We start from the raw sequence: 26356 nt of genomic DNA, 5'->3' as shown, positions 1-26356 counted from the left end.
GCGGCCCTGATCAGCCGTATGACGCTTCTTCGTCGCGATGCTCTTACAAGAGCGCTGGACGGCACTGATGTCCATCTTTCGGATACAATCCCGGATCCTTGTGGTCAACTGCTTCATATCCTTGGCCCGCCATTCATTTTTATACACTAGGGCACTGATGGAGCCAAAAAACTCCTCAATGGGAGGGCTGACTGGGGTAAGTTGGTCGGGTTCCCTTCTGTTGGCACGTTCGGTATCTATTTCTGCTCAAGATACTGCAGCCTCTTCTTGGAGTCGACCGAGTCTCCTTCCGACAGATGATGCCCTCCATCTTGAGAGTTCGGTAAATCAAGGTAAGGGTATTCATCACACACTTAAGCTGCGAAGCTTCTCTTCCAGAAGTTGGATACATTTTCTTCCAGAAGCTCGCAAGATTTTCTTCATTAGAAGCTGGAAAACTTCTGCTCAGATGCTGGAAAGCTTCTCTCTCAGAAGCTGGAGAGAGGGCTTCCCATCCAGAAGCTCGAAAACTTCTCTTCCAGAAGTTGGAAAGCTTCTCTTAATAAAACCGGAAACATTTCTTCCAGAAGCTGGAAAGCTTCTCTTTCAGAAGTTGGAGAGCTTTTCTCTTCCGGAAGCTGGAAAGCTTCTCTTCCAGAAGCTAGAAAGCTTCTGTTTTCAGAAGCTGAATAACATTTCTTTCAGAAGCTGGAAAGCTTCTCTAAAATAGCTGGAAATTTTTCCTTTCAAAAACAGGAGAGCTTCTGTTCCAGAAGCTGGAACTTTACCCTTCCAGAAACTGGGAAGTTTTTCCTTCAGAAGCTGGAAAACTTCTATTCCAGAAGCTGGGAAGCTTCTCTTCCAGAAGCAGGAAAGCATCATCACCAGAAGCTGGAGAGCTTTTTTTCCAGAAACTTGAAAGCTTCCCTTGCAAAATCTAGAAAGCTTTTCTTTCAAAATCTTAAAAGCTTCTCTTCCAGATGTTGGAGTGCTTCTATTCGAAAAGCTGGCAAACTTCTCTTCCAGAAGATGAAGAGCATCTCTCACAGCAGCTTGAAAGCTTCTTTTCCAGAAGCTGGAAGGTTTTCTTTCTAAAGCTGGAAAGCTTCTTTTAACAGAAGCTGGAGAGCTTCTCGTTCAGAAGCTGGAACTCTTCCCTTCCACAAACTGTGAAGATTCTTCTCCCGAAGCTGGCAAGCTTCTCTTTCAGAAGTTGGTGAGCTTCCTTCCAGAAGATGAAAATTTTTATTCCCAGAAGCTGGAAAGTTACTTTCCCAAAAGCCGGAAAGTTTTTTCAGAAGCTGGAAAGCTTTTCTCTCAGAAGCTGGAAAGCTTCTCTCCCAGAAGCTGATAAGCTTGTCTCTCAGAAGCTGGAAAAGCTTCTCTCTCAGAAGCTGGAAAGCTTCTCTCTCAAAAGCTGGAAAGCTTCTCTCTCCGAAGCTCGCGGAGTGCTTGGTGTTTCGACGCCAACTTTGATTGAATTGATAGCACCCAAGCGAAAAGAAACATGTCACCCATTTTTGGGAAGTTCAGAGAGCAATTCTTTCGGAGTGAAAAAAAAATTACGCTCTTTACTATTCTCATTTTTACTGAATACCTGTTAATCCAAGATCTTCATTAGGATTATCAGCTTATACAGGTCTAATGGAAAGAAGCTTCTTGAATCATTTTGTGCTTTGCCGATCGCGATTGTTCGCATAATAAGTATTTTGTACAGCTGTAATTCAGAATTATTATGTAATTCGTTTACAACCAACCAGTTACGCAGTCTTAATCCCACTAAACAACCGTTGAAACTTTCCATGTATGAATATAGATTTTTTACATGGCTTTTATCAGCTATTCTGATTTTAAAGAACGCTGATGTTCCGCTACAATCAAACTGATTTTCTGGAAAGAATTCTAAGATCTGACGTTTGGCTTGTGAACTCGATTGTTGAGACGTTTCTAGCTCTAATGGCCGCCATAAGAATCCATCAAAACCTATCGTTTAGTTGTCAGACTGTCGGTACTTTTCTCTTAGTCAAAATTCAAGTTTATTGAGGCGTTTCTATGAGGAAGAATCCAGATTTTCAGGAGCGGCAATTGCCTCCACAACTAAAGTGAGGTTAGCCAGCAAATCGATAAGATCAATCAACAAACTTATCAATCAGCTGTCAAAAACACAAACCAAAGAAAATATTGTTTGATCTCTATCAGGTGCGAGCTTGTTTTTGTGCTGTGCTTGACAAAAACACGATAAAACTGTTACGTTCAAGCGTCACGTTTTATCGTAATTTATTCAATGCAACAAAACGCCAGCTCAATTTGAAACTTCTTTGAATGAAAAGGATTATTTTCAATTCTCACCAGCAGCAAAACCTCAAAAAAACACTGTCAGCAAACCACCGTCTCCGTGCGCTTCCAGCTGTTCTCTTTAGTTCAGTTTACCTACACTTTAAATTCAAATAGGAATTTTCCAACAGCAAATGTTTACAGAACAGCAACATCGATAAGAATGCAATAACAACAATACAAGCAAAATAAGACACAAACAAAACAGCAACATCTCTTGTTGACAATGTTTCTCTTTCGTTGTAATAACCACCACCAACAACAACGATAGCTAACAACAATAGCAACAACTACGTTTCGTTTTACCCGGTTTTCGGTTCGGATTCAGTTAGATTACCAATAAGATAAAAAAAAAAGAATTTGGATTGCAACCAGAACAGATTTTGGACCATCAACTGACCACATTTTGGAACTCTCAAAATAGAACACATACATATATAAATACGAGGAGCGGGGACGGTTGACGTTACCCATTTGACATCTCAGGGAAACGAGACTTTACCCGCTCCGCAAGCACGGATTGGACACACACAACAACAATAATAACAGATATGAACTTAATAATGCAAACTTCAACCTCCCTACAAACAAATCTAAGCCAACAGTCGATTGTTACTATAACACGCACCTCTTTGCGCGGCGTGTGCTATAGTAAAAGCAAAACCAAACATATGCATCAATAGTCAAACAAAACAAACAATAGAAATGGATATAAATCTCTCTCACTCAACTCAAAACACACATTCTCTCACACACACCAACACACATTCGAACAACTGCACTCTCAAATTAAAATCAGATTGATACCAATAGATGTCGCCAACAACGACGACAACAACAATGATGATGATGATGATTATTGCTGCTGCTACTACTACTACTAACAAATCAATCACACAAACCTGCAATAGAGTATTGAAATAGCCCGGATGTTACACTGCAAACAACACTGATTTGATGCCACTCACAACAAACTAACAAACAACAAGTTTTCTGTCAAAACTACAATAGCCTGGTTACTTGGATGTGGCGGCGCGCGTCGCTCGTCCAGTTGTTTTCTACTTGCACAATATACACACACATTTTTATATAATCATAATTACCACACAAACAAACTCACAGTTTTTTAAATCTATCTGTTACTTTTCTAAGGCAGTAATAATTATTATACTATTATAAGAAGTTACAGTAAATGAAATCCCCCTGATCAAAATCTCCCAAACCGACTACACACAAAAACACACAGACACACCCCTCCCTTATCCCCCTCAACCAATACAAAGAAAGTAAAAAATACAAAAAAAATCAACAATTACACACTCCTACAATAGAATAATCGCAAACAACAAAAAGAAAACGCTGCAGAACAGAACCCTAATCGAGCGACCCCCCGAGCGCTCGCTGCTTGGGGGATCCCTCGATTGATAAAAAAAATACGAAAACAAACAAAATACAATAGTTGCAACAAAATGTGCGGAAGTGAAAATCCACTTACACGATAAGAACTCACTCACTTTGAGCAAACCAATATAAAACAGCAGTGAATGAACAGATGAGAAAAAAAAATGTAATTCCAATTCTTTTTACAATAGAAAATGCAAATAAAAAAAACAGTAATAGATCACAAACTCACAAACATTTATACACAAACAAACAAACAACAGACAAAGACATGTTGCTGGAAAATATAAAAATACAAATCAACAAAACAAAAAGGAAATAAGAACAAACTCACACACACAAACATAGAAGAACAGAACAGATTTGTCGCTTGAACAGGTTTTGATTAGAACCAGGAACGAGGTTTGAATGGACGACATCTCCGGACGAGCAAGTAAGAATCGCGTGCCTGCTTCGATCGCGTGATCTTCATTCCGTTTCCGAACCACACAGACAACAATAGAAATAGGAATAAACTCTCTCAGTTTTACACACACGGAGTTGCATGTTTTGTTTTGCGAGAAAAAAAAAAACGTTTCCCAAAACATAAACGAAGAATTAGGATACAAACGGAACGGATTTTCGTTAGTGTTAGAGTACCCCGGGGAAAGTGTCGACCGCGGAGTCACACCGGAAAACACATTTTCCACTTAGTGTTAGGCGTTATTCTCCTGTTGTTGAGCATAGTTTTTTGTTTTAATTTTCACACAAACAGTAAACAAGCGAACCAAGGAGGCGTTTGTTTCGAATCGGATTTTTCTTCTCCGGCTCTTGAGTATCTGTTGAACAAAGGAAAACCCGGAACACCCAACAAACAGAAACAACAATAAAAACAAACAACTTACAAATCTAAGATGGCTGCCTGAAACAATAAACAAACAAAATAGTGAACAAACCGACAAACAAAACCAACAAACAAGATAGGGTCTTAGCTTAGTCTATTGAATAGCGCATTCAGAGTCCAGTCAACCCCGCATACGCACACAAACACAGATACACTCCACTTATATGAAAAGGAAAATCATAGAAACGGAATCCAGTCGATGACAGACGAAAAGGTTGACATTTTCGCGAATGCTAATGGTGGCCGCTAACTGGCACGGCAGCTCTGGGGAGAAAATCTTTCTTTGGGTTAGAAAATTGATCGATGTGATCGATAACTCGATATTATCGATTACCCGTCAGATGACACTAGTCAAACATTGGATTATTTGATTACTATTAGGAAGCGAGCAAGAATGCTAGAGATGACAGAAATAAACTTCAAATTTAACTGATTTTCTCATATGGCTCGAATGATGTGCCATTCGGATTGTGTCCTTTGACAGTTAATCGATATGAACCATCATCAATCTTATTGATTAAATGCCAGTCGACATTATCCTGACGTCAGATCATATCATCCCTACCGGAGAGCGCGCTTCAAAGTCAAATTGATTTATCCATACCGAAAAAGTACTAGATTTGATCGATGTTAAGTCAAATGACATTGATAGTGACTTCCATCAGCGTTCACGGAAATGCAAGAAAGGACCGCTTGTCAAATCGTGGAAACCGTCGTAAATATAATTAGGTAATAATTTTCGGTAGTGAACAGAATTTTACCACCATGAATGTGCCAGAAAACAAAACTAAAACTCAAGCTTTCGATTACCAACTAAATTTATCATTGTTTTGATTGCGTAAAAATGAGAAATGTAGGAGATCTGTCACCCATAAAACAGACACAAAATAACACACACTCATACATTAACACACATTGACACATTAGGAAAAGACGTGTTAAGCAAAATGCCTTATAAACACTTAGAAATGAGTAAGGAAAACCAAAAACAAACCACTGGAGAGGAGGCGAATGAAAACAAAACAAAAATATTAAAAAAATAAATATTACCCTGTACAGCCAATTTGTGGAAATCATCATTACTGTCCTGAAGTCCATCTTCTCATGCACAACCCTAAACCCTTTCGCAGCAAAAACACAAGTGACATTTGGAAGAGACAAAAAGAAATTAAAATTGATGCGTACGGTGTAAAACATGAACTTAAGTAAACAAAAGAACTGTTTTTTCAATGTCCAGGTTAGAGAAAAATCGTGTAAAACTATCGAAGCCGTGTCAAAAACTAATGCACGACGAAATTAAATGAGAAAAACTAAATTGAGAAGTTTCGGTAAGTGACAAGCGAAAAAAAGAGCATATATTTAGGCGGAAACATTTTCTTTTTCGGTTGAAGGAAACACGGAAAAACGGAAGGTTTCACTCGGAGAAAAAAAAAATGATGACTTACACGTACACACTAAATTCGTCCTATCGCTATTATTGTGGAATTGCTAAGCATAACCTAGAAAAAAAAAACGAAATATAAAACAAAGAAAGCAACTTTCTTTGTGCATTCGTTTTCCAAAACTCTAAATTGGCAATACAAAATTGTGATTCGGGGAAAAGTTTCCCACCCTGCGCCTATCAAAACCCTTAGGAGTAGAATGACAACGTCAATCAATATGGACTGAGCAAAAATCTGTGTTCGAAGCAGGGTTGGAAATTTTTCCCACCTTCCCCGGACAGCGGCGGGACAATTGGCAAACCAAAAATGTGATTCAACGTGGAAAACGAGCGCACGCAAAAATCAAAATCTCAATGTGATAACAAATTGGCTGCATCCCTTACGTTTGGAAAAAAGAGGAACAAAAAAGAAATATTCGGATCATTTACTGTGACAGTTCGTGCAAGCAGTGGCTGCGTGCTGTTTACAGTGCCTACTGCTTTAAAACCCCGTGTATGCGAGAAAAAAAAACGTGGAAAACGCAAACAAAGGAAACGAGTAGTGAAATTTATCTGTTTTTGTTGAACTGTTTAAGCCAGATAAAATATGGGAAACTCTCTAATGATAAGGTGTAAACAAAATGGTGCTTTGAATATAAGAGGAATCGCTCTGCACGGCACCGATTCGCGCGGTGGAAGAAGAAACTTCTCTAGATATATTATTGTTTTGATGCTATTAGTAGAAGAGTGGAAAGGCGAAATCGGAAACTGATTTGTATATATTTTTGTTACTTTTTCATGCGAGTTGAATGATTGAAAAAAACTAAACTAGAACGCAAACAACTCGTGATCATCGCATCAAAATTACCCCCTTTGAACTGGAGACGATGGAGCAAGTGAAATCTACTATTGAACAGAGGAAACCATTAACAAAAGTACATATATTGATGTGTGAACATAGTCATTAATCATCATTCGGAGGTAGAAGGCAAACAATAAGAGAAGAAATCTTATATACATCCGATACAATAAGAGAATGAAAACAAAATTACATGATGTGTATTGTATTTTCTGTCCAAATTTACATATATACATTGAGGAGAAGCTGAAGAAAAGCAAAAAAGCGACACTTTTCAGTAAACACAAAAGTAACACACTGGAAAACCATTTAAGGATATATATAAAACTTTATATTTTCATGAAATGTCTAAATGTGATATAGGTTATACTTGAACGAGGTGAACAAAATGAAAAATATGATGATGGAAAATATTGAATGAACTAATTTCAATTTTTAGGAAGCTAAAATGTGAACAAAAACAAAGCCGAACTGGAATATATTTAGGTATCTTTTATAATCTAAATTGATCAAAAGACACGTAACTCGAAGAGTAACCAAAAATGTAAACAAACGTTTATCATCATCTCGTGAGGAAATCTTTCAAAAATCAAAAAGTCGATGATATCCAAATTATATACAAGTACTGGAAATCGAAACAAATCATCAAAAACAAAATCACAACACACACATATGGAGATAAGTAAACTTTGAGGTCCAAAAAAGAAACCAAGTTAGAGGAAGAAGTCGAAAACAAACAAAACTATTACCAAACCAAACAATCAAAACATCACCTTCTGGAAGAAAGATATAAAACCGAAAACATAACCTAACAAGTGAAAACAGCGATCACAACAAACAGACACGTAAAGCGATTAATGACATGTGACAAACCATCATCAAGTACTGCGCGTCATCGATTTGACAACCCACCAGTCGCAGTACTGGAACATTGAAACAGAATCTAGGAAAACTCTCGTTTCGCAAAGAAAAAAAATCTTTCCTTTCATTTCATATCAGTTTAAGTACTTCAACCAGAACGAAACAATAGCCACCATTCAAAGCACACAAATAACCAACAATAACAACAACGGCAAAATAGAGCAGGAACCAAACAAAATAAAAAACGGTTTTTAGTTTTCCACCTCCAACAAGCAAACACACGCGCAACCTAAACACACTCACACACGCATACAAACACATAAAACTCACACACAGCTACATAGGCCAAACCAAATAGACTAAACAATAGACCGAATGTGAATAATTATCAACATGCAGCAACAATAGCTGCATCAGCAGCAACCGGGTATAAGTTTCAGATACTTAATACAACAACAAACAACAGAACAAACGTCACTCCAACGAACGACGGCGACCGATGTAACCAAGGCAACGCACAGCGGCACGGCCCACCAGATCGCACCTTCCGCCATCTTCCCGCACGTCAAACGTCAAAACAGAGCAACAGTAGCATTCCACAAGGCAAAACACGCATTTACGAACATTCAGGGACGCACCGACACACTAACCTTTGAAGACAACACCTCACTCACACGGAAGCCGACCTATCGGTCAGTCAGAAACGAACATTCCTGCAGCGTGCGGCTGTCACAATGGGTGCGATGCTGGTCGACGGGTGCCGCTGTAAGCAAAATGGAACGGCCGCCGTCGTTGGACCGCGCGGACGACTCTTGGAATCCTTGGTTTAGTTTTGTGTGGGAAGCAGATTATGCTCACACACATACAGCGGTACGAATGACGCGTGACCGCGCAGATACATCTCGAAAGCGGGAATTTTTCCCGTTTTATGGGGAAGCAACATAAATAGTTACGTAAACAAAGCACCGGTTTTAAGTTTGTAGTCATTTTTGTTCGGGAATTTTTTGACAGATATCACTGTGGTTTCGAAAGGGCGAATACAGATTTTTCGCGATGTTGGAAAACCTGAAGACTTTCTCACAGCATATATTTTTAATAATTCGGGATTTACGTCGTTTTGTTTAAAACAACGCGTTTTTACGTCATGTTTAGAAATATCGCGTTTTTTGCGCGTTATGTCGGCTAACGTAAAAGGTGCCAAAGGAAGCTTTACTAATATGATGATACCAATTTTGTAAGAAAAGATCCATACAACCGTAAGAAAATTTTCCACTCTGCAGGGACAAACTTAATTAGTATTTTTCATGGACACATTGGTTTTTTGCAAAGCCAATCACCCTGAGTCTTTCAAAGAAAGCTTTCCTTAGCTTCGATAAGGAGCTCATTCTCAAGCACTTCTAGAGAATGATTTTACATGTTTCTGGAAGACGCTTATCCAATGTTCTGGATAAGGTTTTCTGAAAGAAACATTTTTAAACTATATGCTTCTTAAGAAAGCTAATTTAAGCTTCTTGAAGGAAGCTTTTCCAAGCTTCTGGATGAAGCTTTCCCAAACTTCTGAAGGAGCTTTTCCAAGCTTCTGGAAGAAACTTTTCCAAGCTTCCGAAGAAAGCTTTTCCAAGCTTCTGATGGAAGGTTTTCCAAGCTTCTGAAGGGAGCTTTTCCAAGCTTCTGAAGGGAGCTTTTCCAAGCTTCTAAAGGAAGCTTTTCCAAGTTTCTGAAGGAAGCTTTTCCAAGCTTCTTAAGGAAGCTTTTCCAAGCTTCTTAAGGGAGTATTTTCAAGCATTTTAAGAAAGCTTTTCCAATCTTCTTAAGGAAGCTTTTCCAAGCTTCTGATGGAAGCTTTTCCAAGCTTCTGATGGAAGCCTTTTCATGCTTCTGAAGGAAACTTTTCCAAGCTTCTAATGGAAGCTTTCCCAAGCTACTGATGGAAGCTTTTCCAAGCTTCTGATGGAAGCTTTTCCAAGCTTCCGATGGAAGCTTTTCCATGCTTCTGGCGAAAGCTTTTCCAAGCTTCTGATGGAAGCTTTTCCAAGCTTCTGATGGAAGCCTTTTCATGCTTCTGAAGGAAACTTTTCCAAGCTTCTAATGGAAGCTTTCCCAAGCTACTGATGGAAGCTTTTCCAAGCTTCTGATGGAAGCTTTTCCAAGCTTCCGATGGAAGCTTTTCCAAGCTTCCGATGGAAGCTTTTCCATGCTTCTGGCGAAAGCTTTTCCAAGCTTCTGATGGAAGCTTCTCCAAGCTTCTAATGGAAGCTTTTCCAAGCTTCTAATGGAAGCTTCTCCAAGCTTCTGATGGGAGCTTTTCCAAGCTTTGGAAAAAACTATTCCAAGCTTCTGAAGGAAGCTTTCCCAAGCTTTTGATGGAAGCTTTTCCAAGCTTCCAATGAAAGCTTTTCCATGCTTCTGATGGAAGCTTTTCCAATCTTCTGATAGAAGCTGTTCCAAGCTTCTGATGGAAGCTTTTCCAAGCTTCTGATGGAAGTTTCTCCAAGCTTCTGATGGATACTTTTCCATGTTTTTGATGGAAGCTTTTCCAAGCTTCTGAAGGAAGCTGTTCCAAGCTTCTGATGGAAGCTTTTTCAATCTCCTGATGGAAGCTTCTCCAAGCTTCTGAATGAAACTTTTTTAAGCTTCTGAATGTTTTCCAAATGTCTGAAGATAGCTTTCCCAAGCTTCGGATAAAATCTTTTCGAAGGTCCTGATGAAAGCTTTTCTAATCTTCTGAAAGAAGCTGTTCCAAGCTTCTGAATGAATCTTTTTCAAACTTCTAAAGGATGATTTTGCAAGCTACCGGATTAAACTTATCTAAGCTTCTGAAAGCTGCTTTTGCAAGCTTTTAGGAAAAGTTTTTCCAAGTTTTCGAAGAAAATATTTTTACATTGAGAGGCTAAAGTCTAAAAAAACCGATAACAGAGTGAAAGCTGAATCGCCCAACGAAATCACAGTGAAACAGAACAAACCAACCATTCCAAACTTTTTAACACAGAAAAAAATGGAACGGAATGGAATAGAAGAGACGAGCAAGTGTTGAACCTTTCTACGCGAGAGAAGCTGTGCCGCAGTGGGACAAACATCTCTCCCCGTATGGAGAATATTGATCGTAATTGTTTCAGTTTTTTTTTCAGATGATTGTTACGCCTCTGACAGACAGATGCAGAGAAAGAGAGAACCACAAACACATAGAGAGAATATTTACCAATCTTTGTTTTTTTATTATTCTTTTTTTTTAATATAATCTAGTAAGCTTATAGTTTTCATCTTTTTCTTGAATCGCATCTATTTTCCACTGTTTCATCTTACGAATACTTACGTTACAAGAGCTCAGATTATCTTTTCCGTTGATCGAAATGCAAAAGACACCGACGGTGACGACGAGGACAACGACAACGACGACAGCAAACCGATCGTGTTTTCGTTTAGTTTGACAGACGTCAAGCGTCCCCTCGAAGCGAGGGGCGATCGGATGCGTTTTTTGTTTTGCTTATTTTACAGAGCGAAAACCGTCGGTTTTCGACAGATGTTAGACTTTTAAGGGTGTAAACATTCGTTTTTTTATGATTATTATTACGATTATCAGCCGCGGGATTGTGTGAAATGAATCACGCATGAGTTTAGTTTTTTAGTTAGGTTTTGCTATTATTAAGAGTTAAGAGTTTTATATTTTACTACACATCAAAGCAAGCCGTTTAAGTTTAGTTGAATCGAATCAATATTCTTAGGGCAGTGTGGATAACAACAGCGGGGTAAACGCATTTTTACTTAACAAGACATGAAAAGCAAACCACACATACACACAGCAGAACGAAGGGAAAGGTGACTTTTTACCAGAAGAGAAAAAGTGACGCAAGCGAGAAACATGTATGAGAGGTTAACAGGTAAGCGAAGCGAGAGCGAAATGGATAACAAACACATAAATGTAAAATAATGTAAGCTACACAAACAAACAGAAAGAATAATAGAAAATAAATAATTGATCAAAAAAACGGAAAAAATATTAGGATTTATCAGAGCGGAAAGCGCGTAAACAGTAAGTGAAAGAAATAGTAATACTACTCCCCCAAAAACAAAACAACTGAGTAATAGACGAACGATCGCTTAAATCATTTCACATAGAAACAACAACTCAAACCTTTGGTTTTTCAACCTGTACATACAAAGAAAAAGTAGCTAAAACCAGAAAAAAAATCCATTCACAAACACACACACGTTCATGAAACCGATCTTAGTTACGTTTGTTGTTGTTTTCTCTTACCCCAGCTGGATTTTGATTGCGACTTACCTCTTTTGTTCAAAAAGCGCACGTTTCAGCCACCACACACACACCAACAGTCTCGATTGACATCTGTCAATCTGTCAGCTGTAAATGTAAATACAAGCCACAAACCTGCTTCGTTGAAGGGGTGAAATGTCACTGGTTTTCAATTTGAAGAACCGTATTCCCCTATACAACCACACAACTTTGTAAATTCTAGATTTGCGTTTGTAATCCAATCAATCACACACAACTACAAGCTCACCAACAGCTGGTTTGAACCGAACACTTTCTACGGCAAAACAATAGACCGATCAGCAAAGAACGCAGTCACTAATTTTGGCAATGATGGAGCTACCAGAACTACCACAAACAACCGTGCACATATTTTGACAGCTGTGCGAAGCCTACTGCGATCTTTTTCCACTCACACATCGCGTCGGAACGAACCAATACGTAATATCCAACCTGTACAAACAAACGCGCTCAAACAAAGGAACCCTCTTCACAGCCGTGCACTTTTTATTTTTTGGGGCAAAGTGGGGATAAATTTCGACGCGAGAGGCTTACCTTCCGATCGGAGTTCAGTTCAGTTTCAGTTTTGTAGTTTTTAGGCATGCGGCCAGCGTTGGGCGCCTTAATCGGATCAACAGATAGGCCCAACAAAATTGTGCCAGTCTTATTGTTTTAAAACCCCACTAACGATCGATAAGGATTTTGAGAAGAATTTCAAGAATCGTTAAGGTTAGGAATTTAGTTTTCCGCGTAGGTTAGGCTTATGTTTCGTTTATTTAGTTTATTGTATAGCAATCAGGACGAAAATTCACCAGAGACGAGCCCCCGAGGGTGGGATACGAGGTTGCAGGACCTTTTTAAACGTGTACAGAGTGGAATAAATACAAACACAAAGTGTCGGGATCAGAAGCAAGCAAATTTGTTATTTCTTATTTTACTGTAGGCAAACGCCCCGACATCGCAAGGGGTACTAGATTAGGAAGCAAATCTACATACGAATCAAGCCAATGGTTAATTTTTAAGGCATTTAGCATTGTAGGAGAGCTGTAATTATCATTATGTTCTACTCCGTTAAGCAATATTAATTTCATATCACGAGTACAATACAGTTATTAGTTTCTAGCGTTAGAATTACCCGTAGCTAGAGGATAGATAGCTAAAGTCGACTAGAGTTATGCCCCTGGTGCCGGAAAGGGTCCCTGTTGATCGCGTCTGTCAAAACGATTCGAGCGCTGTCGAGTGAAACGCAGTAGGCCTTGCCTCCAAACACAAATTTACAAATTTCAAAGGTTACTTTGATGACCGGTTTCTTTTCACAATTCTCCTTATAAAATCGCAGAATTTAGACAAATTCACTCGCGCACAGCATTCTTATTCCGAGGTCGAACTTGAGGCAGGCCAAAATCTTACAGAAACAACAACAAACATTGAACTCGAATGCGTGAAACACGGAAATGAAAACTCCTACCAAATTGAACAGACGCACGTGTATGTGACTTGTAAATGCTAGCTGAAGATAGTGATCAAAGTAAACAAGAACACACTTTCTGGAAAAAGACAAACAAAAGTATAAGATGACTATCCTTCTCAAACTCATTCAAGATCAAAAAAGAGAGAGAAGAAGCAACCACGATCAAACACAAGAAAAAGCGAAAAATCACAAAACAAACCAGAGAACAGAAAAAAACGAACAACAAAAGTTGAAAACCAACAAGTCGGCAAAGAAGGTGAAAAATCGTGTGTGCAGCTTTACAACCATCGAACCTTCCCAAAATTAAAAGGGATGTGTTTGTGTCGGTGGTGCAAAGTTTGTGAAAAGTAAGAAAAACAAGATGAAAACTGAACGGAACGGTTGAAAATGGGAAATAAAGGAAGATAAAAAGATCAAGAAACTTGTAGACACTCACTCACACAAAAAAAAAACGTACACACACGCACACGCCGAGAAGGTAAAACATGCGAAGCGTGCGTGTGTGTGAATGAGGGCAAGTAAATTCAACAAAAAATATAATAATGATTATTGTAATATATTTATAATGTGAATTTGGAATATAACCAGTATTTATTATACTGTAATAAAAATATATTTAAAAATACTATCGTTTCGAATTGGTTCATTTGATGGAAGATATCCGAAAGCCTGTTTTCCTATTGTTTATACATTCTAACTCGTTGACTTCATCGTTGGCTTTCTTCATCGGGCTTGGTGATACTTCTCCAGTTGCTCCGTGCGTTGAGGCTTCCTGGGTCCTTGTGACTTTCGACGAAGTTACCAGCCCACAAAAGTCTTAGTATTTTGTACGTAGTTTTTCGCCCTACATAGTTTCAATATAAGTTTTCACTCCATGGGAAGAGTCGTTATCACACGTCTCAAGTACCGTAAAACGGGGTAATTTCGATAGTTTCCGGATGAAAATCTAATTATTTCTGCAAACCGACTTTAAGATTTTTAAGTATTTTATATTTTTAAAACAAGTACTGGTATCTTGGTCATCGATGGCAGTTTAAAGATTGCACAACGATTCATTTTTATTGCAGCTAAAATTTTTCATATACCGTAATCCAGGGTAACATTGATCAGTTTTTAGGATATTTCTTAAGTATATAATTCAAAAATGCAAATGTTCCGAGTTTTATATTTTTAAAACAAGTACTGCCACCCATAGCTCGTGACTATATACTGTATTTTGTTTTTTGAAAGATTGAAGCATGTTTACAAAAATGTTTTATGTGATTTTTTCATTTAGCTGATATGGGGTAACATTGATCATCCATGTAAACAACGTTCGGTAATATTGAAAATGTCGTTACTTACTTAAATCATGGCCCCTGAAGCCGAATATGTTGTCCAAACGCTTACATTTCATTTACTTTTTGAGTTATTTTAAAATTGATAACACATCGAACAGCGGAATACGCCTAAAGGTAGGCAATTGCCTAAGGGAATTCTACATTCTTAACAGTAATTCGTTAATGTTCCCTAATTGAACCTACTTATAAAAGTTTTGACTACGGAATCATTTTTGGCGATGCCATTTTTAGTGAGAACCGCATTTTCCTTGCTCATATCGCTTGCAGAACTTATGTGAGATATGAATCTTCGGTAGTGTCATCCTTAGCCATTGAAATAATTGTTTCGCAAACTTGAAAAATTTACGCATAAAGTTAATGCAATTTTTACAAAAATCTTAATTTTCAATAGCTTATCAACATAAGAAAGAGAAGCAACATTCATGCTTTGGAAATGTTTCATCAATAAACGATGATACCAACTTATTACGAGATGACTCATTCTGATCAATGTTTCCCCGCTGATCAATGATACCCCGGATTACGGTAATCAAAAGTCGGGTTTTGGTTACCCCAAACTTTGATAATGGGTAAGGGTATGTAAACACATGAAAAACCACATTAAAACTACATTTCGACATTATTGCTGTTGAAACAGGATTAGAGAATGTTAGTACAGAACGTACATTGGATTTTATGCATTGATATACAGATTTAATCAAAATATGACATATAACAGTGTTTTAAATTGATACAAACATGATAAACGCCACTGTAAATCTATAACATTTTGTATAAAATAATAGTTCGAAATAGATAGGGGTACCGGGGGCAGTATGAACACCCGGGGCAGAATGGACACCCCCTGTATCTGTGCATATGCGAAAAATTTTACACTTTAGATGCAAAAAATATTTCAGTTGCCTGTTGGAAGAGTGATTCATCCACTAAAATTTCAGGAAAATTGTTTAAAACATAGATTTTAAACCGAAAAATTGAGCTTGATTTTATTAGGTTTGAAAATTATAATATTCACACCTCACCAAATATGGTTTCAGAGGCAAATGACTGCAAGTTTATTGGTCAGTGCAACTCTTGATTGAATATTCAATTATTTATGCTATATTCAAAAATATAGTATTTTTTTTCTGCTTCTTTAGGACATAAACAAATTTATATGAAAATTCCTTGTACTGTTGGGACAATATGGACACAGTGTGACAATGTAGAGGTGACACTTTAAAGAGAAAGAAATACAACTGCAAACACAAAAACATCCAAAATATTTAGCATTTAATGCAATGATTATGATGTGTAACCACAAATCGGTTGAAAATCGTCAATTCTGGATCAAAACTAACCTGAAGCAATATTAAACGCATCTCTACGAAAAATGACGTAAATTGGTTTTATTCATGTTTTCAGTGACAAAGTGGCCTGCCACTATGGCTTCCTGAATGTGTACTTCATTTTTCAAGGTTCTGGGAATGATCGCGGGACAATTTTCCTATAAACACTAAGGTGAATCTTTTTTGAGCTAATTTTGTGTGGCATTTTTGTTGATGTTTGCGAGGCCATAATCAAGTTTGAAGCTGAATAATAGCAAACAAACTCATGGATATCTCTTCACCTATCTGTCACAGTGAATAGCGCTCTTCAGCAAATTTGTTCATTATGGTTTGAAGAATAAGTTTTCACTATAGGGTGAAAAGTTTGTACTTACATTCCGGTACCAACGCGTTTGGAACATTTTTCAAAATTTCTCCATAGTACTTTCCATAAGGAGTGTATCGAAAAGTAGTCGCAAACATTCAAAACGGTATATCTCAGAGCATAGTTCATCTTTTAAAAAGCTTTTTTCACGCAAATCTTCATCATGTCACCAAATATTGGAGCAGCTAAAAAAATATTGAATAATATGCAGTCTTCATATAACTACAACAAGGTTTATAAAGCATGGAAAATAAAATCTTGCACAAAATTTCATTTTTGAAGTGTCTTCTGAAGATTCGATGATTTGTATTGAACAAAATGTATATCAAACAAAAAAGTATGAAAAGCTTATTCTATCGGAAAATATGTTTACTTCACACAGCACGTAAAAATAAATTCAAAAAAATAAATTATTGCTCTAAAAAAGCTCAAATATTGGAACAAGGTCGGTTTTAGAAAGTCACTTTTGATTAATCAACTTTTGAAGCTCTGTCATATACAGCGGCAATTATATAGAATAACATTTGTTGCTTACATTACTTCATAAATATGCAAAGAAACTTTTCCAATCAAAAAACAATTTTTTATTCATTACAATCGTTTGATATTACCATTAATGTGTAGAAAGAAAAAATCAAAAAACGAGGTCCTTAAAAATCGACTTTTTTCGATTTTTGTATTTGCTCTCAAATGCTTGTTAATGAATTTTCCAAAATATGTTTTACACTATGTAATGTGAGGTGTGGCACAGAATATATTAGCATAAACAAAAATCATTTTTTCTAAAACTTTAACACATTTATTAACATATCAATTTTTTCAGAGGTGTGCAAGATTTTCATCGACATCTGTTAGTAATTTGAAAAATTATCATGCAAAATGCCACATTATTGAAACAATGGGGGGTCCTGATTGCTGTGTCCAGGCGACTAAGGTGTTGCCTTGATCCTACACCGGTTAGCTCTTCTTTGGAACATCTGTGGATCAAAATCAAGACCCCGTACAGAACTACTAGTATTGGTATTATGTATTTACCCCCTGATCGCAAATCCGATGTGCGCATCATTGAGAGCCACATTGATTCGATTAATTCTATACTCTCGCATTTGGAAGTGAATGATTTCGCGCTTCTGTTTGGCGATTACAACCAGTCTGGATTATTGTGGAACACATCACCGAACGAAGCTCCTTCCATTGATGTTTTGCGGTCACACTTTCCAATTGGTTGCAGCAGTCTCCTTGACGGATTCAATCTCAACGGTTTAACACAAATCAATTCTATTTTCAATAGAAATTTGCGTATGCTTGATCTTGTGCTTACGAATGAATCTGTTCTACCATACTGCACAGTTTCCGAAGCGTTAGAACCGTTGGTCAGCCTTGATCTAGATCATCCTGCGTTAGAAACGTCTGTGAGGTTACCCTTGCCCACTCAATTCGTAGAGATGGCTGATTTGCCTCAACTGGACTTTCACAGAACAGATTACGAATCCCTAAAACGTATCCTCAACAATGCTGACTGGAATGCAATCGAGATGTGCACCTCCGTTAATGAAGCAGTGGATTACTTTGTTATGGTTTTAATGCAAGCTATTTCGATTTCTACCCCTCTGCGCAGACCTGCTCCGAAACCTCAATGGAGCAATAGTCATCTACGTCATTTGCGGCGTCAGCGTTCTAAAGCACTACGAAAATACTGTAAATCTCGTAACCCTTACAATAAGCGAGTGTTCTCTTTGGCCAGCAATGAATATCGGATATACAACAGATACCGGTATATGCTTTACACACGTCGCACACAGGAAAATCTCCGAAGAAACTCCAAGCAGTTCTGGTCGTTCGTCAATGAGAAAAGGAATGAGGGAGGCCTCCCAACTGAAATTCATCTGGGACAATTGGTGGCTCAGACGCCGCTGGAGAAAAGCAATCTTCTGGCTCAACACTTCAAAAGCGTATTCAACGATTACTTTGCAATTCAGGCTCATGCTGAGGAGGCTACAAGAGCAACTCCCACTGATGCATTCAACTTTACAGTCTTCGACGTTTCTCCTGCTCTTGTTGTATCTGCTATCAAAAAGCTGAAAAGTTCTAATGCTTCTGGTCCTGACGGTGTTCCATCCTGTATAGTGAAAAAGTGTTCAACAGAGTTAGCCGAATCTTTATCGATGTTGTTCAACCTCTCCCTACGGCATGGCGAATTTCCGCGACAATGGAAGACATCCTTCATGTTCCCAGTATACAAAAAAGGCGATAAGCAAAACGTAGAAAATTACCGAGGCATCACATCACTTAGCGCCTGCTCAAAAGTGTTTGAAATCATCGTTAACGATGCTCTCTTTGCTAGTTGCAAGAATTACATATCCAGTGATCAACATGGATTTTTCCCAAAACGCTCGGTATCTACGAACCTTGCTCCGTTTATTTCGTTATGTGTGAGGAGTATGGACGCTGGAACTCAAGTTGATGTTGTTTATACAGATCTTAAGGCGGCGTTTGACCGCGTTGATCATGTGATACTGCTGGCAAAGTTAGAAAAACTAGGCGTGTCCTCACAGTTGGTTCGATGGTTCAAATCATACCTAACTGATCGTGTTCTCTGTGTGAAACTTGGTTCTGCTCAGTCGGACACATTTACTAATCAGTCAGGGGTGCCTCAGGGCAGTAACCTAGGACCATTGCTGTTTAGCATTTTTATTAACGAAGTCGGAATTATTCTTCCACGAGGGTGTCGCTCTTTTTATGCTGACGATGTCAAACTATATTTAGTAGTTCGATGCGCCGAAGACTGCCTTCTGTTGCAAAATATGATAAACTGCTTTGAGCAATGTGTAGAGAATAAAGAAAAATATGAACAATAAAACTGTTAAAAAATAACTTGCTTTTAAATTAGTAGTTTGATATTATTTAAAAATAGCTGATTCACATATCCCATACAGTAGGGTCTGGCCTTTTTGCGAATTATCCACTTCGTTGTAAAAGAGGTGTGGCTTACTCTGCTCGAGAACGTGAATAGCAGAGGCAAAATTCGCGTTGAGGTTTCCCTGCCAACGAACAAAGCAATGGAATAAAACAGTGACACCATTGCATTCACACCTCATTCGTATCACGGACGGCAAAGCGAACGGGTCACCATCGGAATCGGGTTGAGACTTCCCCGACAGCAGCGAAGAACAGCAAAAGAGAGGTGCGATCGCTCGCGCAGCTCATTCGTATCACGGACGGCAAAGCGAACGGGTCACCATCGGAATCGGGTTGAGACTTCCCCGACAGCAGCGAAGAACAGCAAAAGAGAGGTGCGATCGCTCGCGCAGCTCATTCGTATCACGGACGGCAAAGCGAACGGGTCACCATCGGAATCGGGTTGAGACTTCCCCGACAGCAGCGAAGAACAGCAAAAGAGAGGTGCGATCGCTCGCGCAGCTCATTCGTATCACGGACGGCAAAGCGATCGGGTCATCACTGGAATCGGATCGAGACTTCTCCGACAGCAGCGAAGAGCAGAAGAGTGGTGCGATTGCTCGCGCAACCCATTCTTGTTTCGGTCGGTTCGTTTTGAAGGATTGTCATCGCAATGGAGAGTCACAAGTTCGTCAGGGCACCTACCGAATCGGGGTCCGCCGATTACGACAATGGCGCAGAAGGTTCGAGAACCACTAGCGATCAGGAGAGGTAAGCAACAAAGATCCAAAGCTGTTGTTACTATGAAGTAAACTGGAACTGTAGTCGAGGCAGAATCCGGTTAATTGACCTCTGATAGTCGAGGCAGAGTGTCTGAATTGTTGATTGATTTAATAGGTCTGTAGTCGAGGCAGTCCTGTTAGTATGAACATAAGAAAGAGAATAATCGGAACTGTAGTCGAGGCAGTTTCCTGATTTGATATGCAATGTGGATAATGAGGATATTCTGCTCTTTCTTGTTTCAGAACAAACTCTAAATCAAAGAAGATTTCGAGAAGGAAGCTTATGGAGGAACTGATAGCGCTCAAAACCGAATTGGTTCTTGCACGGGCTGAAAGAGACCAGTTACTTCGAGAAAAGGAAATCGGTGATAAAGGAATCGATCTATCAAGCCCCAGTGAGGATTCCAATGATCATCCGAAATCAGAAAACGAGTCTCTGATGGTAACAATGAACCATATGTCTCTTGGCTCGTTGAACATCCCGGAATGCAAGCCGTCGGAGGGCGAGAATGATGTGGACAAAAAAGCATACGAGCACTGGAAGGAGATAATCTCGGCATCTTTCAACCTGGTTCACGCCACTGACGAACAGGCAAAAATGGATATCTTCAAGATCAAAGCCGGGGCGCAACTTTTGGAGGTAATGCGAGGAACATCTTCTACAACAGACATGCCGGAAGAACGAACTCATCCGTTTTCCAATGCAATCGCCCGGCTGGATCGATATTTTGGATCGAGGACCTATATCATTGGGCAACGCGGCAAGCTGATGAATACTGTCCAAATCAAAGGAGAATCGAACGTTGCCTTTGTTCGGCGAGTTGCAGCTGCCGCGAAACTATGCGACTACAAAGGTGACGAAGAAATGGAGGCTATTGCGCGAACTCTTGTCAAGGGATCAAGCGACAAGCGAGTACGTGTTCTGGCTCATCGTAATTGGGTCAACCAAGGTGACATGAATAGCTTGATTGCGTTAGTCAGGGATCGTGAGATGGAGGTTTCCAATGAGGAGGAATACCAGAAGCTAAATCGCCACAACACGGCAGCAGTAGCGATGGTGTCGCAAGATTCAGTTCGACAATCCCAATTCCGGCGTGGAGCAACAACACGATTCCGTGGCAATCAAAGAGGCAAAGCAATATACCAGCGGGCACAATCTCACCATCAGGGTTCGTCTAGAAGCTCCTGTTGGCGATGCGCCAGTATGTATCATGGCCCCGCAGAATGTCCCAACCTGGATAAAGTATGCCACAATTGTAACCGGCGAGGTCATCTAGCTCGCACCTGTTCAGTTGTGGCTCGTCAAGGGATTGGTCAAAAGCGTGCACGCAGTGGAGCGGATGAAGATGAACCAAGACCGAAGCTTGCAGCGATTACTCAAAACGGCGAAGACAAGGAAGAGGCAGCGCAAGACTTTGTGAAGGTAGAATAATAGTAGATAAGATTTTTAGCGTTTTATCTCACATTTGGATTGAATTTGTTTGGCATAATGACGATTTGATGTAATGTTGAATTTAAATAAAAATAATTAATTAAATCGATAAACTCAAACGGAAAAAAAAGTTTTAATTATTGGGTGAAGAAATTCTTGATACGGGTTCTCGGTTGGCTCAATTTATCATTCGGAAGCGTTGTTTGTAGTTGGGAGTTTATTTGAGGTCTCCATCAAGTGAAATATTAGGTTCGAATATTGTTCCGTGTGTAGTATAAGCGGAGACAAATCGAAGGAGATGGAAAATATTATTTGCGGCAGGTTTTCACCCAAGGTATTCCGGTCAACCAGTTCATGATTTTCAATAGCGATTTGTTTTCAATCTTCGGCGATCGCCATTATTGGACAAAGAACAATAAAAAAAATGTAACGCTGGTTAATCGGGATAACCGTTGCATAAGTTTTGCATGCCTCATTTACCAACAAAACAGTCTAAATTGGCATTATGAATTTTCTGCACTTATTTGGTTTTAAATGTGAGATAAGACTACTAAGTTGTATAATGTGTCGCAATTTTTATAATTTGTTCGTTTTCAGACCACGAACGACAAATTTGAGTCTAGCATAATCAGCCAAAGTACTAATAAGTTGATATGTAGTGTTCCTGCATGGAATCCGCTTACAGAAGAAGATGCATATGTTGTCGGCTATGTTGCTGGAGCGCGAGTCATTTTCTTCATTGACTCTGGAGCACAAGTTAATACAATCGCAAGGAAGATATGGGACAAAATGCTTCAGAACGAGTCCACTATGAACAAGTTGCACGAATTAAGCGAGATATCGGATAAGAAACTGCATGCCTATGCTTCACCTGGAGAAATCAAAGTAATAGCAACTTTTTTGGCAAAGCTGTATGTTTCGAAAGATAGGCCGGTTATGTTGGAAATTTCTATGTTATAGAGGAGACACGGTCCTTGTTAAGTTTCAACACAGCAGCTCGATACAGCCTTCTGGATGTGGGACTGCGAGTACCAATAAGTGAAACAGGAAGCGTCTGGCAATGTGAGCTCGCAATGGTTAGTAGCGTGACAATTCCACTTGCCAAAGAATTTCCGAAGTTCAACGTTCCCCCAGTTCTACTACATTATAACAAGGATTTGCCTCCAGCTAGAAATGTATATACGCATATCCCTGCAGGATTTAAAAGATTGGCACAGCAAAAGTTGGACGAGCTTTTGGCATACGGAATTATCGAACCAGTAACTGAAGACATGGACAGATCTTTCTGTTCCTCGTTGCTAGTAGTGCCAAAAGGGAAAAATGACATTCGCCTGGTCGTCGACTTAAGAGGTCCAAACAAATGCATTTATCGTACGCCATTCAAAATGCCGACACTAGAATCAATTATTATGGAGCTACACGGCGCAAAATGGTTTTCTACATTGGATTTAAAACATGCGTTCTTCCATGTCGTTCTTGACGAACGCTGTCGTCATTTAACGAACTTTTTCTCCGGCGAAGCACTATACAGATGTCGGCGTCTTCCATTCGGTCTTTGCAACGCTCCAGATATATTTCAAGAGATAATGCAGTCGGTTATCTTAGCGGGATGCAAAGGCACTGTTAACTACCAGGACGATGTTTTAGTGTTTGGCGCTACAATTGATGAACACGACAGAAACCTAGCGGAGGTTATGAAACGGCTTGAAGATCATAATGTAATGATCAATGAGAGCAAATGTTTTCTGCAAAAACAGGAAGTGACGTTTTTGGGATTCAATTTGTCAGCCAGCGGTTGGAGCGTAGAAGAAGAGAAGATTAAAGCCATCCAGCAGTTCCGCGTACCAAAAAATCAAGATGAAGTGAGAAGTTTCTTAGGATTGATAAACTTCATCGATAGATTTATTCCTAACAGAGCAGAGAAGACGTGGCGGTTGAGAGAACTATCGAGAGCTGAACGATTCTACTGGACTGAAGAGCTGGAAAATGAATTCGATTACTTAAAAAACGAAGCCTGGACGAAGATAAAAACTTTGGGATATTACAATCAGTCAGACGAAACAGAGCTATATGTGGATGCTTCCCCCCAAGGCTTAGGGGCTGTTCTAGTTCAATTTGATTCTCAGTCTCAACCAAGGGTAATTGCGTGTGCTTCCAAATCACTATCTGCAGCTGAACAAAAATACCCACATACTCAAAAAGAGGCACTGGCCATGGTATGGGGGGTAGAAAGGTTCTCTAGTTATTTGATGAGTCAAACATTCAAGATCAGGACTGACGCCAAATCGAACGAATTTATCTTTGGTGGCCTACACCGAATTGGTAAAAGAGCCGTTTCGCGAGCAGAGGCATGGGCGCTCAGGCTGCAGCCCTTCGATTTTACAGTCGAAAGTGTCCCAGGCGACATGAATATTGCAGACACGTTATCTCGATTAGTGCAAGAGGATAAATCAGCAAAATCTTTCGATGATTCGGCAGAAGACCATTTGTTATTTAGTCTTGATGCTGGTAATATGGAGTTGAATTGGAACGAAATTGAAATAGAAGCCGAGATCGATAAAGAACAGAATGATATTCGGGAAGCCCTGAAATCTGGATCCTGGAATGCGGATTATAGAGCCTATGAGTGCCACGCAAAATATATGCGAGTACTAGGAGCTCTCATTTTCAAAGAGGATCGTGCTATACTGCCAACTAAGTTGAGAATGAAAGCAATGGAGCTTGCGCACCAGGGTCACCTAGGAGTTTCATCTATGAAAAGAATTCTGCGAAATCATTTCTGGTGGCCCAGCATGAATAAGGAGGTTCAAGCGTATGTTGACAAATGTGAAACATGTCTGAGGCTGTCGAGAAAGAATGCGCCACTTCCACTCACGACTAGAGAGCTGCCTCAAGGACCGTGGGAAATCCTACAAATTGATTTTTCACGGATAAGGATTTCGGTCATGGAGAATTTTTGGTGGTAGTGGACACGTATTCAAGGTACGTGAACCATATGTTTGTCGTTCACTTTGATTGAATGTTTTTATCTGTTTATAGGTATATTCACGTCATCGAGATGAAACATATCGACGCCGAATCAACTAATTCAGCTCTGTTGAAGATCTTTGAAATTTGGGGTTATCCTCTAGCTATACAGAGCGATAACGGACCCCCATTTCAGAGTGACAAGTTTGTTAAGATGTGGGAAGATCGAGGCATAAAAATTCGCAAATCCATACCCTTGAGCGCTCAATCGAATGGGGCAGTGGAACGGCAGAATGCTGGGATTAAGCATGCGTTATCCGCAGCCAAGTTGGATAACATGAATTGGAGAACGGCACTGGAAAAATATGTCCGTGCACATAATAAAGTGCGTCCGTTATCGCGCCTCGGCGTTACTCCATTTGAATTACTGGTCGGATGGAAATTCCGAGGAACTTTTCCTAGCCTTTGGGATTCTAGCTCTCCAGAAATGTTGGATCGGACGGACATAAAGGAAAAGGATGCCGTTTCTAAACTCAAAAGCAAGGTATATGCAGACAAACAAAGAGGAGCTAAGGATTCGGACATTCAGGTAGGAGATACGGTTTTGGTTGCAATTCAAAAGAGGCAGAAATCGGATCCGGAGTTCACGGCAGAGAGGTTTTGCGTAATCGCCAGAGAAGGAGCAAAAGTTGTCGTTCGAAGTGAAAGAGGAGTCCAATACTCTCGCAACGTGCAGGATGTCAAGAAAGTTCCACTTTGTCTTCAAGAACAAGATGAGCAAACAAGCAATAAAGATGATCGAAATACTTCCCACTCAAAAGCAGAAACTCAGGGAAACGATATTGGAATCGAGCTTCATGACGTACACGATAACGACGGAGAAATCAATGGACGGCCAAAACGGGCGACAAGAAAACCAAATCGGTTTAAGGATATGGTACTTTACAGCATATTTGAATAAACATACATAGCTGTTCAAAATGCAACAAAATGAATTGAAATTATCAAAATGTATCAATATTAACAAAAAATAAAAATACTTTTCTTTGTTTTTTTCCTACATCAAGAGAGTACAGGATGGAAGTATTGTAGAGAATAAAGAAAAATATGAACAATAAAACTGTTAAAAAATAACTTGCTTTTAAATTAGTAGTTTGATATTATTTAAAAATAGCTGATTCACATATCCCATACAGTAGGGTCTGGCCTTTTTGCGAATTATCCACTTCGTTGTAAAAGAGGTGTGGCTTACTCTGCTCGAGAACGTGAATAGCAGAGGCAAAATTCGCGTTGAGGTTTCCCTGCCAACGAACAAAGCAATGGAATAAAACAGTGACACCATTGCATTCACACCTCATTCGTATCACGGACGGCAAAGCGAACGGGTCACCATCGGAATCGGGTTGAGACTTCCCCGACAGCAGCGAAGAACAGCAAAAGAGAGGTGCGATCGCTCGCGCAGCTAGGGTTGTCGCAAAATCTCAATTAATCGATTAGTTGGTAATCGATTACAGTCCAAGAATGCCGATTATCGATAACGATTAATCGACTAGTATTTTACGATTAATCGAATTAATCGACCTTTTTTTCTGTCAATATGAGTTCTAACTACTATAAGGTATACACTCAAAAAAATCCAAACGTCATTGCTACGTGAAAAATCACGTAGATCATTCCATATTCATTTTGCCTCCACTTCACCTGACTAACATAAAGATCACTAAGCCGTTCATAACCATCAAATAATGAATCGGTAATTGTTACTGA

The sequence above is a fragment of the Aedes aegypti genome, chromosome 1 (genome assembly GCF_002204515.2).
Source record: "Aedes aegypti strain LVP_AGWG chromosome 1, AaegL5.0 Primary Assembly, whole genome shotgun sequence".
Classification (NCBI taxonomy): Eukaryota; Metazoa; Arthropoda; class Insecta; order Diptera; family Culicidae; genus Aedes; species Aedes aegypti.
Note: the sequence above shows the minus strand (reverse complement) of the source record.